The sequence below is a fragment of the Choloepus didactylus genome, chromosome 4 (assembly GCF_015220235.1).
Source record: "Choloepus didactylus isolate mChoDid1 chromosome 4, mChoDid1.pri, whole genome shotgun sequence".
Classification (NCBI taxonomy): domain Eukaryota; kingdom Metazoa; phylum Chordata; class Mammalia; order Pilosa; family Megalonychidae; genus Choloepus; species Choloepus didactylus.
This window is the reverse complement of record NC_051310.1, coordinates 11988822-12005756: the sequence shown is the minus strand read 5'-3', so window position 1 is coordinate 12005756 and position 16935 is coordinate 11988822. Positions and strand designations below refer to the sequence as shown.

The 16935-nt window shown below is 45.5% G+C and overlaps 2 long non-coding RNA genes across 2 annotated transcripts in view; one reads left to right on the top strand and one right to left on the bottom strand.

Annotated features, from left to right (window-relative positions):
- Nucleotides 1-425: 425 nt before the first annotated feature.
- LOC119533133 lies at nt 426-16863 on the bottom strand. Its single transcript, XR_005216593.1, has 3 exons — nt 16797-16863; nt 10811-10948; nt 426-514 (listed from the first exon to the last, which is right to left on the bottom strand). It is a non-coding gene; the product is annotated as an uncharacterized LOC119533133 (long non-coding RNA).
- The window catches only part of LOC119533132, a 49495-nt gene continuing 49159 nt past the window's right edge, over nt 16600-16935 (top strand). The window contains exon 1 of the long non-coding RNA XR_005216592.1: nt 16600-16924. This is a non-coding gene — a long non-coding RNA (uncharacterized LOC119533132). The remainder of the gene's footprint in view (nt 16925-16935) is intronic.

Below are 16935 nucleotides of genomic sequence, written 5' to 3'. Positions count from 1 at the left end.
CACCTCTTGGCATGGATCCCACTAGACTGGATATCAGAAGCTGCTCCAGAGGAATCAGAGTCCTCTGGTGGTGTGCTGGCCAGGAGATGGTCTCCCAAGTTATGTTTGGGGCTGCTGCCTCCTGTGACTCACTTCCACCTCCAAGTCTCAGACAAGTAGGTCCGAATGGAAGAACCCAGGTCACATGCCTACATCCTTGCTGCAAGGGACACTGGGAAATGTTACTGTTTTCATTCTACCATGGGAAAGTGAGAGCTGTCAAAGTGTAAATGGATTGTTCAAACAGATATTATACAATCCCAAATGACAGCTGCCCATAATAGGTCTTGCAAGCCAACAGAGGAGCTTTGTGTTTGTGCAGGTGGATGTTGTTGAAGGGGTTTTGATAATAGAATGACATGGTTACTTTTACAGTTCAGGAAGATCACTTGTTCTGGAGGGTGGTGGATGGATTGGAGGCAAGGAGGCCAGATGGGAGGCTGCTGTCGTCATTCAGGAGAGGAAAACAGAGTGCCTGAAATAAAGTTGGGGCAATGAGGATGGAGAGGCCATTTCTGGGTGGATCCTAGAAGGCACATAAAGAAGTGTCTCTTATTTAGATGAAAATACTTAAGAAGTCACCTTGCCTTCCTTCCCCCACCTTAGCAACTCTTGGTAATCCTCTTCTGAAGCTATGTTCAAAGATGGATTTTTAAATGTATTTTCACCAAAGAAACCATATTACAAGTGGTGAGCTTTCTGGAGAACCTAATTATTACTTGTAACATTGCTTCTCTGGCAAGTGGCTTTCAAATATCCACTTGGCTTGGAAACTTTCTTCAAATGAAATCTAATATAAAGCAGGTGAGGGTGGGTGTTCAGGTGGGTGTGGGAGCTTTGATTTCAGACAGCTGTCCTTCCTCCTTCCTTTCTCCTCAAAATGTCAGTCCTGAGGAGCTGATGCATAACCCTTGGGGTGCATGGTGCATGGTTTGAGAATATATGCCCCTTGAAGGTGTGTCTTGGAGACTCCACCAACCAGCTTACGTATGAAATTGTCTACAACTGAACTAGCTATAAATGCTAGGAGAATTCACTGGAGAGAGAGAGGAGAGGGTGGGCTGGAGCTGGCAGGGAAGGTTTCTTGGAAGAAGGGGTGGCTGGAGCTGAGCCTCAAAGGGTAAAACAGATCTGCTGAGGAGAAGGAAGCAACATGAGAAAAACACTGGAGACTGGATTCAAGCAGAGTCACTGGCTAGAACTAAATGGGTAACTGTGGTCGGCAGACTCTAAAATGGTCCCCAGTGACCCCTACCTTCTGGTGTTCACATCCTTGTATAATACCCTTTTCCTGAGGTAAGCAGGACCTGTGTCTTGATTCTAACCAATAGAATACAGCAAAGCTAATTGGATGTCAATTGTGTGATTAGGTTACATAGGATTTTGGCTTCCATCTTTCCAATAAGCTCTTAATTACCTTCTAGACTTGCACACTTTGATGAAGCAAGCTGCAATGTTGGCATAGCCCACGTGGCAAACAACTGAGGGAGGCCACTGGCCAACAGCCAGTTGGGAAGTGAGGCCCTCAGTCCAATAACTCAAGAGGAACTAAATCCTGCCAACAGCAATGTATGAAAAAGCCTGGAGGAGCTACCTCCCCAGTCACGCCTTTAGATGAGTTGCCTACCTTCTGGTGTTCACATCCTTGTATAATACTTTTTTTTATTTTGAAATAATGCAAAGGATTTAAAGGACATTAGGAAGACCATGGCCCAGGGTATAAGCGACATAAAGAAGACCCTAGAAGAGCATAAAGAAGACATTGCAAGAGTAAATAAAAAAATAGAAGATCTCATGGAAATAAAATTGAATAATTTTTTTAAATTTATTGAGGCTTGTTCTATGTCCCAGCATATGATCTATTTTGGAGAAAGTTCTGTGAGCACTAGAGAAGAATGTGCATCCTGGTGATTTGGGATGTAATGTTCCATATATGTCTGTTAAATCCAATTCATTTATCATATTGTTTAGGTTTTCAGTTTCCTTATTGGTCTTCTGTCTGGTTGATCTATCTATAGGACAGAGTGATTGTGTTCCACAATTATTGTGGAAACATCCATTGCTTCCTTTAGTTTTGCCAGTGTTTCTCTCATATATTTTGTGGCACCCTGACTGGGTGCATAAACATTTATGATTGTTATTTCTTCTTGTTGAATTGCCCCTTTTATTAACATGTAGTAGCCTTCTTTGTTTCTCATGACATCCTTGCATTTAAAGTCTATTTTATCTGAGATTAATATTGCTACTCCTGCTTTCTTTTGGCTGTAGCTGGCATGAAATATTTTTTTCCATCCTTTCACTTTCCATTTCTTTGTGTCCCTGTGTCTAAGATGAGTCTCTTGTATGCAATATATTGATGGTCCATTTTTTTTTGATCCATTCTGCGAATCTATATCTTTTAATTGGGGATTTTAATCCATTTACATTCAATGTTATTATTGTGAAGGCATTTCTTGAATTAGCCATCTTATCCTTTGGTTTGTGTTTGTCATATATATTTTTTCCCTTTCTCTATTAATGTACTTTAACATACCCATACTGAATCTCTTTAGTACTGAACATTTCTCTCTATCTCTCTCTCTTTTCTTTGTTTCTCTGTTGGTAGGGCTCCCTTTAGTATCTCAAGTAGGGCTGGTCTCTTGTTAGCAAATTCTCTCAGCATTTGTTTGTGAGAAATTTAAGCTCTCCCTCAAATTTTTTTTTGCGGGGTGTGCCGGTTTGAATGTATTGTGTCCCCCAAATGCCATTATCTTTGTAGTCTTGTGGAGCAGATGTTTTGGTGCTGGTTAGATTTGATTGGAATGTGCCCCACCTAGCTGTGGGTGATGATTCTGATGAGATGTTCCCATGGAGGCATGGCCCCACCCATTCAGGGTGGGCCTTGATCAGTGGAGTCATATAAATGAGCTGACTCAAAGAGAGAGAACTCAGTGCAGCTGGAAGTGTTGTTTTGAAGAGGAGCAAGCTTGCTAGAGAGGAACGTCCTGGGAGAAAGCCATTTTGAAACCAGAACTTTGGAGCAGACGCCAGCCATGGGCCTTCCCAGCTAACAGAGGTTTTCCAGATGCCATTGGCCATCCTCCAGTGAAGGTATCTGATTGCTTGGACACTTCATGGCCTTAAGACTGTAACTGTGTAGCCAAATAAACCCCCTTTTTATAAAAGCCAATCCATCTCTGGTGTTTTGCTTTTGGCAGCATTAGGAAACTAGAACAGGGAGGTACTTATTTATACTTTTTTTTATTTTGAAATAAATGCAAAGTTATAGGAACAGTTGCAAAAACAATAGTATCCCCATACAAAGAATTCCATCATACCCTGACCCCCCTCCCCCGATAGCTCAATCCACCAACTTTAACATGCTGTCACATCACTATTTCTTTCCCTCCCTCCCTCCCTCCCTCCCTATCATCCATCATCTATTGCTCTGTCTTCTGAACGTATGGGAGTTAGCTGCACACATCCTTGAACATACACTATAATTCACGTATACACTTCCCATGAACAAGAACATTCTTTTATGCAATCCCATTAAGCGCAGCTATGAAATACAAGAGATTCAACAATACAAAGCTTACATTCTATATTTCCTTTATCTTATGTCTCAACTGTGTCCCTTTGAGCCACCTGTCCTCTATCCTCCAATCCCATCCAAGTTCATTCTTGGCATTCAATCGTCATCTATTAAGACTTTTTTTTTTTCAGTTGTGGAAACATATATACCGCCTAAATCTTCCCATTCCACCCCCTCCCTAGCCTTCCATTAGTGGGATTAATCACATTTAGAATGTTGTAATGCTCTTTCCCACCATCCATTTCTAGAAATTTCCCTTCACCTCAAACAGCAACACCACCCTCATTTCTTAACTCCCCATTGCCCCTTCCCCCATTTCTCTTAACCCAAACTCTACATTTCATCTCTATGGTTACATTCTCTGATAATTTCTTTGTGTTTGCTGTGGGGGTTAAAATTAACCTCTTAAATCCATATCAATCTTGTTTTTTTTTGATACCACCTTCACTTCAATCGGACACATAAACTATGTTCCTATATTCCTCCATTCCCCCACATTTATATAATTGTCTAAAATTACATATTTTACAGTGAGTTCAAAACCACTGATTTGTCATTAGAGTTCATGTAATTTATATCATGTAGGAAGTAAATAGTGGAGTTACAGTTCAAAAATTATTGACTTCTATTTGTATTCCATTGTGGTTGGAGAATGTGCTTTGAGTATATTCAATTTTTTTTTTTTTAATTTCTTGAGGCTTGTTTTATGTCCCAGCTTATGGTCCCTTCTGGAGAAAGATTCGTGATTACTAGAGAAAAATGAGTGTCCTGGTACTTTGGGATGTAAGGTACTATATATGTCTGTTAAAATCTCTATATCTCTTTCTCCTTTCTTTGTTTCTCTGTTGGTAGGGCTCCCTTTACAATCTGAAGTAGGCAAGTCTTTTATTTGCAAAGTCTCCCAGCATTTGTTCTCTGTGAAAATTTAAGCTCTCCCTCAATTTGAAGGAGTGTTTTGCTGGATAAAGTATTCTTGGTTGGAAATTTTTTCTCTCTCAGAATTTTAATATTCTACCACTGCCTTCTCGCCTCCATGGTGGCCGCTGAGTAATCACAGCTTAGTCTTATGTTGTTTCCTTTGTATGTGGTGAATTGCTTTTCTCTGCTGCTTTCAGAACTTGCTCCTTCTCTTCAGTATTTGAGAGTCTGATCAGAATATGTCTCGGAGTGGGTTATTTGGATTTATTCTATTTGGAGTTTGCTGGGCTTTATGCTTTGGTATTTATATGTGTATAAGGTTGGGGAAGTTTCCCCAACAATTTCTTTGAATACTCTTCTAGACCTTTACCCTCTTCTTCCCTTCGGATACCAATGAGTCTAAGTTGGACTTTTATTTTATCTATCGTATCCCTGAGATTCATTTCGATTTTTTCAATTTTTTTCTCCATTCTTTCTTCTTTCTTTCATTTTCTGTTCTGTGGACTTCTAGACAATGAGACGTTGTTCAACTTCCTCTAATCTTGTATTGTGAATATCAGAGTCTTTTTAAATTGGACAACAGTTTCTTTTATTTCCATGAGATCTTCTATTTTTTATTTTACTCTTGCAATGTCTTCTTTATATGCTCTTCTAGGGTCTTCTTTAGTCGCTTATACCTGGGCCATGGTCTTCCTAATGTCCTTTAAATCCTTTGTCATGTTTCATTCCTCGATTGTAGTTCTTGATTAATTTGCTAGTACTATGTTTCTTCTGATATTTTGATTTGGGAGTTTGGAGTTGGATTCTCCATCGTCTGGTTTATCATATGCATTAAGATTTTCTGTTGTTTTGGCCTCTTGGCATTTGCTTTGCTTGATAGGGTTCTTTCAAGTTGTAAAAAGAAGATACCGATCTAACTTTTTCAGAAACACATTTTGTTGGCGTACACTTTTCTAACAACCACATATGCGTCTGCGAGTCACCTATATCCTCCAGTCAGTTCTCCCCAACTCTGTCTCTGTGGTGTGTGGGGAAATGATTCTTGTGGGGTTCAGTTGGAGAACTCAGTTTGGGTGTGTTGCTGGAGCCGTCCACCCTAAATGTGGGGTGTGTGTATGGGTGGCCAGAGAGAAAGGGCAGCTTTAATATTCAAATCCCCCAGGTTCCCGGAGATTCAAGGCCGCCACAAGAGCCTAAGCCTTCATTTCAGTTTTGCTCCCAAATTTTCTGTCACTGACCCACATACCACTGGCCTTGACGTAGCATCCCTGGGTTTTCCAAGTGGGCCCCCCTTCTCAGCTGTGATCTTCCAGGACCTCTGCTGAGGGAGGCTGTGCAGCTTCATCCCCTCAAGCTAAGCCCCGGGCTGCTGGGCCATGCAGGGACACTGTCTGCCTGATGCAAAGATTCGCCTATAATTCTTGACCGGTGAAAGTTCTGAATGAAAGGCAGGCAGTAAAGCTGGGCCCTCACCCACATTCCTCTTTAGGAGTAGATAGATGCCTTAGGGGGAGGTCATTAGCATTTCAATGGTTCTCTCTCTGCCTGTGCCACACCTTTGTCTGGGTCACAGAACAGGGAACTCAAAATGGCCAAGGCTTTCTCCACTGAGTTGAAAAAGGAACAGAGCTAGTCCGAGGAGACCCTCCAGCTCTCCAAGGTCAGTCGTCACCCAAAGCCTCTACTTGTTGGGGATTCACACCTCATAAGGAGCAGTTCACACTCACTAATTAAAACCCCAGTTGGAGCTCATCTGAGCTATATTCGCTCACTGGAGAAAGCTTTCTCTCTGGCAACCATGAGACTTTGTAACTTGGGCTATGCAGGAGGGGTCTCCCAATTTGGATCTGCAGTTCTTACTTAGAGATTTTGTGCTGTGATCTCGGGCATTCCTCCCAATTCAGGTTGGTGCATGATGATTGGACATTCATGTCTGTCCTCCTGCAGTTATTCTGGATTATTTACTAGTTGTTTCTGGTTTTTTTTTTCAGTTGTTCCAGGGGGACTACTTAGCTTCCACTCCTCTCTATGCTGCCATCTTAGATCTCCCGTAGTTTCCTCCTGTCTCCCTCAAATTTGAAGGAGAGCTTTGCTGGATAAAGTATTCTTGGTTGGAAATTTTTCTTACTCAGAATTTTAATTATGTCATGCCACTCCTTCTCACCTCCATGGTGGCTGCTGAGTAGTCACTACTTAGTCTTATGCTGTTTCCTTTGTATGTGGTGAATTGCTTTTCTCTTGCTGCTTTCAGAACTTGCTCCTTCTCTTCCGTGTTTGACAGTGTGATCAGAATATGTCTCAGAGTGGGTTTATTTGGATTTATTCTATTTGGTGTTCACTGGGTATTTATGATTTGTGTATTTATGGTGTTTAGAAGATTTGGGAAGTTTTCCCCAACAATTTCTTTGAATACTCTTCCTAGACCTTTACCCTTCTCTTCCCCTTCTGGAACACCAATGAGTCCTGTATTTGGATGTTTTATATTATCTATCATATCCCTGAGGCCCATTTTGATTTTTTCAATTTTTTCCCCATTCTTTCTTTTGTTTTTTCATTTTCCATTCTGTCATCTTCCAGGTCACTGATTCATTGTTCAACGTCCTGTAGTCTTCTACTATGAGTATCCAGAATCTTTTTAATTTGGTCAACAGTTTCTTTAATTTCCATGAGATCATCTATTTTTTTATTTACTCTGGCAATTTCTTCTTTATGCTCTCTAGGGTCTTCTTGATGTCCTTAATATCCTGTGCCATGCTCTTCTTCATGTCCTTTATATCCTGTGCCATGGTCTCATCGTTCATCTTTAGTTCTTTGATTAATTGCTCCAAGTACTGTGTCTCCCCTGATCTTTTGATTTGGGTGCTTGGGCTTGGGTTATCCATATCGTCTGGTTTTTTCATATGCTTTAAAATTTTCTGTTGTTTTTGGCCTCTTGGCATTTGCTTAACTTGATAGGGTTCTTTTAGGATTTGTAGACCGATTAAAACCCTTATCTCTAATTTGTCACATCTATAGCTTCATGGAGTACACTTTCTCTAATTAACCAGCAGGTGGCATCCACGAGCCACCTATTCCCCTCAAGCCTGTTCTCCTCCACTTTGTCTTTGTGGTGAGTGGGGGTGTGAGTCTTGTGGAGTCCAATTGGTGCACCAAGCTTGCATATGTAGTTGGTGTTGTCCACCTTGTATATGGGGTGTGTGTCTGGGTGGTCAGGGAAGGGGAGGCGACTCTAACAATCAAATCTCCCTGATGTTCCTGGAGATTTAAAGCTGCTGCAATAGTCTAATCCTTCAGTTCAGTCCCACCACAGTTTGTCTCTGCCACTGACCCACAAGTCCTTGGTATTGGCGTATGGCCCCTGAGACTTGCGAGTGGGTCCCTCTTCCAGGCAATGCACCCCTTGGTCCTCTGTTGAGGGATGACTGAGCTATGTCACAAGTGAGTGCCATCCCCCCAAGGCAGTTCTGCGCTGCAGGGCTTTGTAGGGAGGCTCCCAGTCTGCTGAAAGGATGGCTGAATGGGGCATGTTAATTCCCACTGCTCCACCTTCCCAACTCTGGGACAACCAGCTGAGGGTGCAGGGAAGGCTAATGTCCACACCCAATTTTGTCGTGTGTGTAGGTGTGTTGTTGGAAACACTTCCCATCACACTGGGTTGTCTGGGGCAGCTCTGGGCTGTGGAGACGGCAACTGGCAGGAGTGTTCCCTGCCCACTGGGAAGATGGCTGTGAGGGGACGCCCCCCTTTTCTTGGGAAGTTGTGGTGTTTAGTGAATTTTCTCAGCCACTGGACTTATTGCCTTGTGTTTCAGAGCTCTCTTAGTTCTGCTTTTGTCTTGACTTGCCCAAATTGCAAGTCTTTGAGGCTTTCTGTATTGGGCTTCTTAGAGTAATTTTTTCAGAAAAAGAGAAAAAGAGGGGAAAAAAGGGTGGGGGGAAGGGCTCTCCTTGCTGATCTAATGGGTTATTGAAATGCTAAGAGACAAGGCCATTAGGGCCATTAAGGAAAGATCCAGGGAGCAGAGAAACCGGTTTTTCAGACAAAGAAACTCGTCTTCTGGATTTGCATATAAGCCTGACTCTGCTTGAGCTCTGCCCTTCCCCGTTCTGTGTTCACCAGAACTCCAAAAAGCCTCTGCTTTTATTTTTGGGTTTTTCTTGCTGGGCTGGCTGCTCCAGGATTCTCCAGTGTCTGGTCTCAGTCTGTCTATGCTTGGAGTTTGGATCAGTAGAATGAGTTTCTGATAAGAGCCGCAACTGCAGCTCTCCCTCCTTGTTCCCAGCACTGAGCCTGGCAGGGAGGGGCGTGGGTCCCCTGGCTGAGAAGACTTACAGATTTCGCTTATCTCAGTTGTTCCACATGTTCATGAGTGTTGTATGAAGTATGCCCAAAGTCAAATTGCTCTGCAGTTCCTGTCTTTCTACCTACTGCCCTGGAGGAGAAACTAAAATGTACACCTCACCACTCCATCTTGCCCTGCCCTCCCCGATGCTTAAATCTTAATGGTTTAGAAAGAAAGATGAGATGGAAAACATTTTTCCCTTGTTCAAAAGTAGAAACAGTGTTGAGTGTTTTGAATGGGTACCCTCAGTAAACAATCTTAGTTTAAAACACTAGCCATGTAGGAGGCAAAGACGTAAGTCTTTCAGGCACAGTTGTTTTGTTACTTTGAAAAGGAAAAAAAAATATTTCCTGAAGGTTCTGCTTTTACATTCATTGATGTGACAGGATGTGCTGCATTTTATTAGCTATAGCTTTTGGCTGTTCAGATATAAATACTTTTACTGTTACCATTAAATTAGTTCCAATAATGGCTTCTATCAACTTGAAATATTCACCAGCTAAGTTCAGGTTTTTGAAGATAAAATGGCCTTGGGCTTTTGGGACCTTCGCTTTCTCCTCAGTAAAGTGGAGATGATGATATGCACTTGTAGTGTTTTTGTGAATTTTAGGTTGAAATGACATATGTGAAAGTGCTTGGCAGTTCCTGGCACAAAAGAGTGGCTCAATACATGCTGGCAATGATGATGATGGTGATGATGAATCTAGAGTAAGGATTTGTATACGTTGATTATTCCTAATGAAATGTCTTTGGAAATTTTAGTAGATGGGTTATTGGTAAAATCACCTTAGCAATTCAACATTCACATGTTTTATATTTACCTTTTCAAAAGCAATCCAAAGCCCTTCCATCCATCATTCATTTAGAGGAATCTAGTGCACAGAAAACTAGCTTCCTTGAACTAGGCATGAGACCTGGCTTTATGTATTCTCAAACAGGCCAAGGCTGCCTCCAACAGATTTGTTAGGATAAATAAAGGTTGTCGATTAGAAAAACAAGGTGGAATCCTTTGCCTTCTTTGTAGTCAAGGGATTCCTTCTTTAAATATGACCACTATGATAATACTGTGGTTTGCTTCGACATCAGCAGATGACATATTTAACTGGGTACGTGTAGTGGAGGAGGACAGATTCGAGAAATAATCTCTAATCATATTTCAGCTCTGTGGCATGTTCTCTCTTAATTATTACCTTGGCTTCTCTGCCACTGGAGAATAATTGTCAGCTTTTAGAGTAATAAACATTATGGATAGTTGAGACAAAGAGAAAGAATGACTGACTTTGACACCCTTCACATTTTTAGTAATTTTATGGAAATGTCTATTTTATGGGGACATCTCCCCAGCAGCAATGAATGGCTACATTAATATTACTTCTTGGAATAAGGTCATGTGTGCTTGAGTGTACACAGAGCAATTAATTTAACAATGCTTTCCACTTTTACCTGGAGAGTTGAAACCAAGCATGCTGACATCAGGTATTTATAAATAAATATCTAGGAATCACCTTTTTTGGTAATTAATTGAGGACAAGGCATTGTAAGTTATCATTTAAAAGCCACAAGAAACAACTTTCATTTAAGAGTTCATAACTGTCCAAGACAAGGAAGACAGTGAAAACAGAGTAAGAGTTAGCTTGGTGTGTCTGTGGCCAGGTGGAAGGGCCAGAAGGGAAGGTGAGGCTACAGGCTACACAATCTGTGTCACAGACAACAAATGGGAAAAGACAAATGAGTAACTGACTTAGGGTATCCCTGCGAATGCATAAAATGTTTAGAGCATTTTTCTTGATGCTTCTTTTGTTTTTCCCAGGTGGAAGCCCCCAGCACTTTCTGTTCTCTTTTGAAATTCCAAGTAAACACAGAGCAGCACAAAGATTTTCCCCAGCTGGAGAGCAAGCATAATTTTGGTTAAAATAGGTTTGAGAATGATTAAGTACCTGAAGAATGGATGTGTTATGGCCTGAATAATATCGGAATGCTTCTCGGGAGAAAAAGTCTTGGGGATATCCGTCTCCGGGCTGGGAAACTCGCCAAAGCCAACCTGCAACCTAACACCTTGATTACTTAACTGTCACCTGAAAACGAAAACAACAAGAAAAATGTAAAATGAATTTAGGGCTCTCCTTTGCTGCTGCTGTCATTTCACGTTAATCAGGGAGAGGAATAAAAAGTCAAAGCAACAATGGCTTTAAAAAAAAAATCAGTCCCTGGAATTAACTGTGTGGGTGTGACCTGGGTCAGGCCCCTTAGGATCCGGGAACTGGTCTTTCTTGCAAAGACACTTGAAATAGGGTTTAATCAATCTGGGCTTTGCTGAGCGCTATTCATCAGGGGACATTGTCCTTTTCTGGCTGGAAATTCTTTGCTCCTGCGCACAGGCTGTGGGTTCCCTCAGGAGAAAATTTCCTTTTGTTCCATCACAGTGTTTGGCAGACAGTACAAGATGGGGAAATTGAACCTGTTTGGATCCAACCTGGCTGAGGAAAAGACAGTGAATGGCCACAGGTCCCCCCACCCCCCACCCCCCGCCAGAGAGACCATTTTGCTTTTCTTTGCAATCCCACTTGGAAGGATAACAAATTTCTGATAAAAGCACTATGCAGCAAAATTGCTTTGCTAGAAGATGCACCTGGCTGAGTAAGTCCCTCCCTGCCTTGGGGCTCAACCAGAAACTCATTGCCTTCTGGTCAAGCTAGTTGGGGTCTAGACGACTGGTTCTTCAAGGGCAGCTTGAGGCCTGGCACTGAATTAGCACAACAAAGCTAATTCCACTGATACCATATCTAATCCCTTTTAAACACACGGTAGTATGTGAGCCTCTTAGGTATAATGTTTGCTCAGAAATGATCCATGCATTATTCACCAATGAGCTTGCATATGAGTGTGTCATCCCCAGTGGGAGCGGCTTGGGTATAACCAGATATCCAGCAGATGTTCACCCTTGAGAGTGCCTGAATTTGTACATCATCTATCTTGTCATACTAAACAGGCAGAGAAAGGCATTGCTCTTTTTTATGGGCTTCAGATGCTGGTGATGGAAAACTCTAGATTAGATAGCCTACTAAATTTGCTCTACATAGATGGATTATCTGTCTATAATTTTGACTATTGTTATTGCCAAGCAGCAAAGAAATTTGAATAATTATTGTGAACTTCTGGACTCAGGATCTCAGAGACATTAAGGGTCACGTGGGCTCTTTTCAACATCACTGCTTAACAAGCCTTCAATGTTACTTGAATACCACAGGTGATGGGGAACTCACTACCTCACAAGGCAGCCCATTTGGTATTCAGATTGCTCAAAGTCAGGGTTTGGCAAACTGTTTCTGTAAAGGGACTGACAGTAAGAACTTTAGGCTTTGTGGGCTATATGGACTCTGTTACAGCTACTCTTTTCTGCCCTTGTAGCATGAAAGCAACCAAAGATAATATGCCAATGAATGGGCAGGAGCCTCAGCTGGTAGACGCTGCCCCTCCTTGGGATGGCACTGTCTTTCTTTGAAGCTGGAGATGTTAACAGGCAGGTGAGATCAGGGGGGTGGACACGCTCTGAGAACCATCAAGCACCATAAGAAATTATTATCAGGAGCAGACAACCTAGGAGGAAGGCCCAGGTTCAAGTCCCAGCATGGTGAGGGGTCATCCTAACCAAGCATATATATGTATGACGAGGGCCAGTGAAATAAGGGATGTAAAAGGCATCACACTGGAAAGGTGACAAGTATGTTATTAACAACTTGAGATACTGATTTTTAAAAAGGAAGCCCCCTCCTAACCTTTCCTGAACAGTTTCTGAGGAATGCCTTCCTCTCTTCCAGACCCCACCCCATACATCATCTACTTACCTGGCTGAACTACTCATAGTTCTTCTGAAAGGTTAGAACTAGGTTTGACTTTTCTCAGTAGGCTACATTTTTTAATATTTGAGCTTCCCCACAATTCACCCTTGAGTCTTTGCATGTGCTGCTCCCTCCACTTGGAACTTTCTACTCCCCAAACCTTCCCCCACAATGCCAGCCCATTTCCCTTGCATTTGGCTAACTCTTCTCACCTTTCAGGATTTATCCTAAAAACCTCCTCCACCAGGAAGCCTTCCTCAATCCCCTAATTCACAGTTCTTGCCACACCATCCTGCTGTCTGGTCTGGGTCCCTAACAGACTGTGAGTAACGTGAGGGCAGGCACCATGTCCTGCTCACTGCCTAATGCTAGAGTCAGCAGAGTGCAGGCATAGAGTAAATGCTCAGTAAACAGTTGTGCAATGAATGAATGCACAGGCTAACATCTGCAGAACCCTGAGAAGGGGCAAACGGTTCATGCCTCTTAAGTGCACGGCACCCTCATTACAGGTTACCCAGCCCTTTCTTGCTCACAGTGACCTGGGTGGTGCACTGTGTCCCTCACCATGACCCTGCAAAGGGCTGAGGTAGGCAGAGATCATGAGTCATTGTCCCTGTGAGTGAGGGGGTTTCCTAGTCAAGCACAAGCCAGGAAGCCTTTGCTTGAGTGGCTACCTGGTGGCTTCATAGCCCGCCTCCAGCCCTCTGTCCTACTGGGTCTCTCCATCCGCTGTCCCATAAGCCAGGCTCATAGATGGCCGTGCTCCTCATCAGGGAGGGAACCAGCACTAGCAGGGGCTGTGGACTCCCCCAGCTCTCCCCCTGCTTACCTCCCTCCAGATCTCCAAGGAAGGGCCGTCCCTTTATAGCTTCAGGTCTCCTTCCTCTGGCTGTGCTCTTTAGCCTGCCTAGAACTTGCTCCATTTGTCCATCCTCCTGGTTTTAAGTCCCAGGTCTCTCTCAGCTCCTGCCTGCATGCGCTGCTGTTGTCACCTTGTTCACAGCTCTGTGCATTTCCCCTGCGTGTTCAGCCTGTTCTCTCCCCTGCCCTCTCCACCTACCCGGATCACCTTCCGGGCCCACATCATATGCCACCTCCTCTGGGTAAGCCAGCTGCAGCCTCTGCAGGCAGATGCAGTCACTTTTCCTCCATGCTTCCAAGAATAGTACTTAATAATCCCCATCAGATAGAGTTTACCAATTCAAAATGAAATCAAAGGTCTAATGATGATAATAGCTATCTTTTATCGAGGGCTTACTCTGTGCTGGGAACCATCCTGGGGACTTTACCTGCACATCTCATTTGCAATCCTAAGCCCCAGGTAGGTATTATCTATACTACAATTGCCCCTGTTTTCTTGAAGCCTGAAGACAGTATAGGGTAGCTGTTAGGAACTTGTGCTTTGGGGTACGGAGACCAGGTCACAACTCCCAAGTACACCTCTTGCCAGGTGTGTGATATTGGGGAATGTACTGAACTTTTTTGAGCTTCCTCTCCTAAGTAGAGATGGGGGGCTACCTTTCAGGGGAGGTGAAAATGAGCTCTTGTAGAGAAATCCCTTAGTGCCTGGCATGGGCTCAGCCCTCTATGAATGCCCCTAAATAGGACCTAGAGAACAGAGGGCTTGTCTAATTCATCTCTGCATCACTAATGCCCAACTCTGTACCTGCCTTCAATAGATGCTCCTTACAAATTTGGGGAGCTGCTCCTTCACAGGATTGCAGCTGGATGTCCTGGAAAGATGTGATTGTGGGCATCTATGGGCTTCCTTAATCTCAGCTTGCTTTGCTGATGAACTCTCTACCTCCAGTATTTGAGAAAAGCATGAAGAATGACAATGCAAGCTAGAGGGAATCCCTACCCCACCGTCCCATCATCTACTCCACCCCCCCCCCCACCCCAAACCCATGCTGTAAAGTACAAACGTGTTGGCTTTTTCTATGGTGCAAGCCAACATTTTTCAAATCTCTGCACACTGTGAGTGAGATGCTTGTGCTGGCAAATTGCACCTTCCAATGGGCTGCCTTGTCTGCAGGAACAGTGGGACAGATACAGGCTACGTGTGGAACACAAGCTCCTGGGTAAGCCCCGGGCTTCCTGACCAAATCAGATGTCAAATTCATACCTACATATCGAGGCACCTGAGCTGAAGTAAGAACTGCCTGCCAATTTGGCACCAGGAAAGCCTTTCTGGAGTTTCTGGGGCCAGCTGCCTGGCTGCCACCATCCATTAAACTTGCGGGGAAATTCAGACGCATCGCCCCTAATTTCACTAGGAAATGCTGGAGCTCCACTGTTGAATGTGGGTTGGGATGCGAAGTGCCTTTCACAGCAAAGCGCCATCTATGGGCCTCACTTTCTTAAGGGTTTCTGTTTGGATGGGTTTGCAGAGTTTTTCAACCGGGTGTTATTGCAAGGGACCTGTCCTTGGGGGAACCACTAACACACAGACCTCCCCATTTCCCAAAACCCCTTGGGGCAGACCCACTGCTGGGGATTGAGGCACTCTGGAGCATCTTGGGGAGCTATGATTCCTCTCTGCAGCTTCTGTCTACTGCCTCTTTCTTCCAACATCCAAATCAGAGAAGAAGAAAGAACAGGGGAGTTGCGGGAACGATGTGGGGTTCACCCTGTGGGTGAGGTGGTTGGTGACTCCCACTCTGTAGCAAGGATGGGCAACAGGCAGTGGTTCTTCAGAGAAGTGGGGAAATGGGGCTCCCTGGAGACAGCTGTTGAACTGGGGCTGGTGGGGTGTTGGCTCCCGGGAACCAGGGGGCCTGGGTTCTGCGTCCAGCCCGGCCTCTGAGGCACTGAGTGGACCTGGGCAGGTTACATCCGACGTCCCTAAAAGCAGTGGTGCCTGCCTGTGGTGACGGTGGTGTTTCATGGGCTGGTGCCCTCTTTCTTGGGCATGGGGTTTTATTTCACTGAGGGCCTGGACCATTCCAAGACAGGATGCAAGTCTTTCAGAAAATCAATGTTTGCATTTGTGGTGCACATTAGGTGCTGGTACTTAGCTGTGAGCTTTGGGGACAAAGTCTCCATTTTACTGATGAGGTAACTGAAGGCCAAGATATTAAATGACTTATCAAAGACAATGCTGGCAAGTGGAAGGGCTCAAATTCGAACCCAAGTCTGAGAGGCGCCAAATCTGAAGACCCGAAGGGCCCCCAGGCAGATTACAGAGCCTCCAAGGCGGGCAACAGGGCACAGGGGTGGGGGTTAGGGGTGGGACAGGAGCCACCCGGCGGGTTGACCACCCCGCAGGTGACCCCAGTTACCAGGCCATCCTCCTGTCTTCTAGAAGGTAAGAGGAGGAGCTCAGAGCAGGGAGCTGAGCAAAAAACAACGCTTCCATGATGAAGAAACAGTCAACGCAGGAGCAAAATGCCCAGGAAGGAGGGAGGGAGATCAGAGGAGAGAGGAAGCGGCTCCTTCCCCCGCGGCCCGAGGTCCCCACTTACACCACGTGGGTGGGAGCGTTCACACACACCCACGCGCCCGCAGCCACATTCGCCACACTCGCGCCGGGGCCCGGCCCACCTCAGCACGGCCGTGGGCGCTGGGCCCCCGCGAGCCAGGTCGCCGCCACCTGCTGCTGCATCCCCAGGGCGGAGAGAGGAACGTCTCCGCGCCTCCCCCACTATCAACGCCCACCGCCCAGCGCGGGCGCCCCCACCCTCCAGCGCCAGGCTGAGGCCACGTATTCCCCGGACCCCCTGCCGGGCGCAGCCGGGGCGGCAAGGCAGAGCGGGAGGCTGAGGGAGGAGCTCCGGGCGCTGCCGCCCTCTTTCCCCCTTCCCCCCTCCCCCTCCCCCTCCCGAGCTCCCCCTTCCCTCCCCTCCCGAGCTCCCCCTTCCCTCCTCTCCCCTCGGCTGCCGCAGCCCCGCTATTCGGTCCGTGTCAGCGTGCGCTCCCCGGAGCGAGTCGCTAGGTAACAAGGCCGGCTCCGCAGACCCGGGGCCGGGGAAGCCCGCGCGCGTCGTCAGCAGCGGCGCCGCGGGGCGGGGCGGGGGTCGTATGGACCCTCCTCCATCGGGGCCTGAGGACTCCGGGTTCGCAAGCAGTCCCCCTCCCGGGATACCTTAACCTGCGCTGATAGCCGCCGCCGAAGTGCCCCTCCTCTGCAGGGACCCCGCCGCCGCCAGCCGTGCGCACTGCTTGGCGCGCGGCCGGGTGGGCGCCCCGCTGCCGCGGTGGCCGTCGCTCCCGGTAAGCTGCGC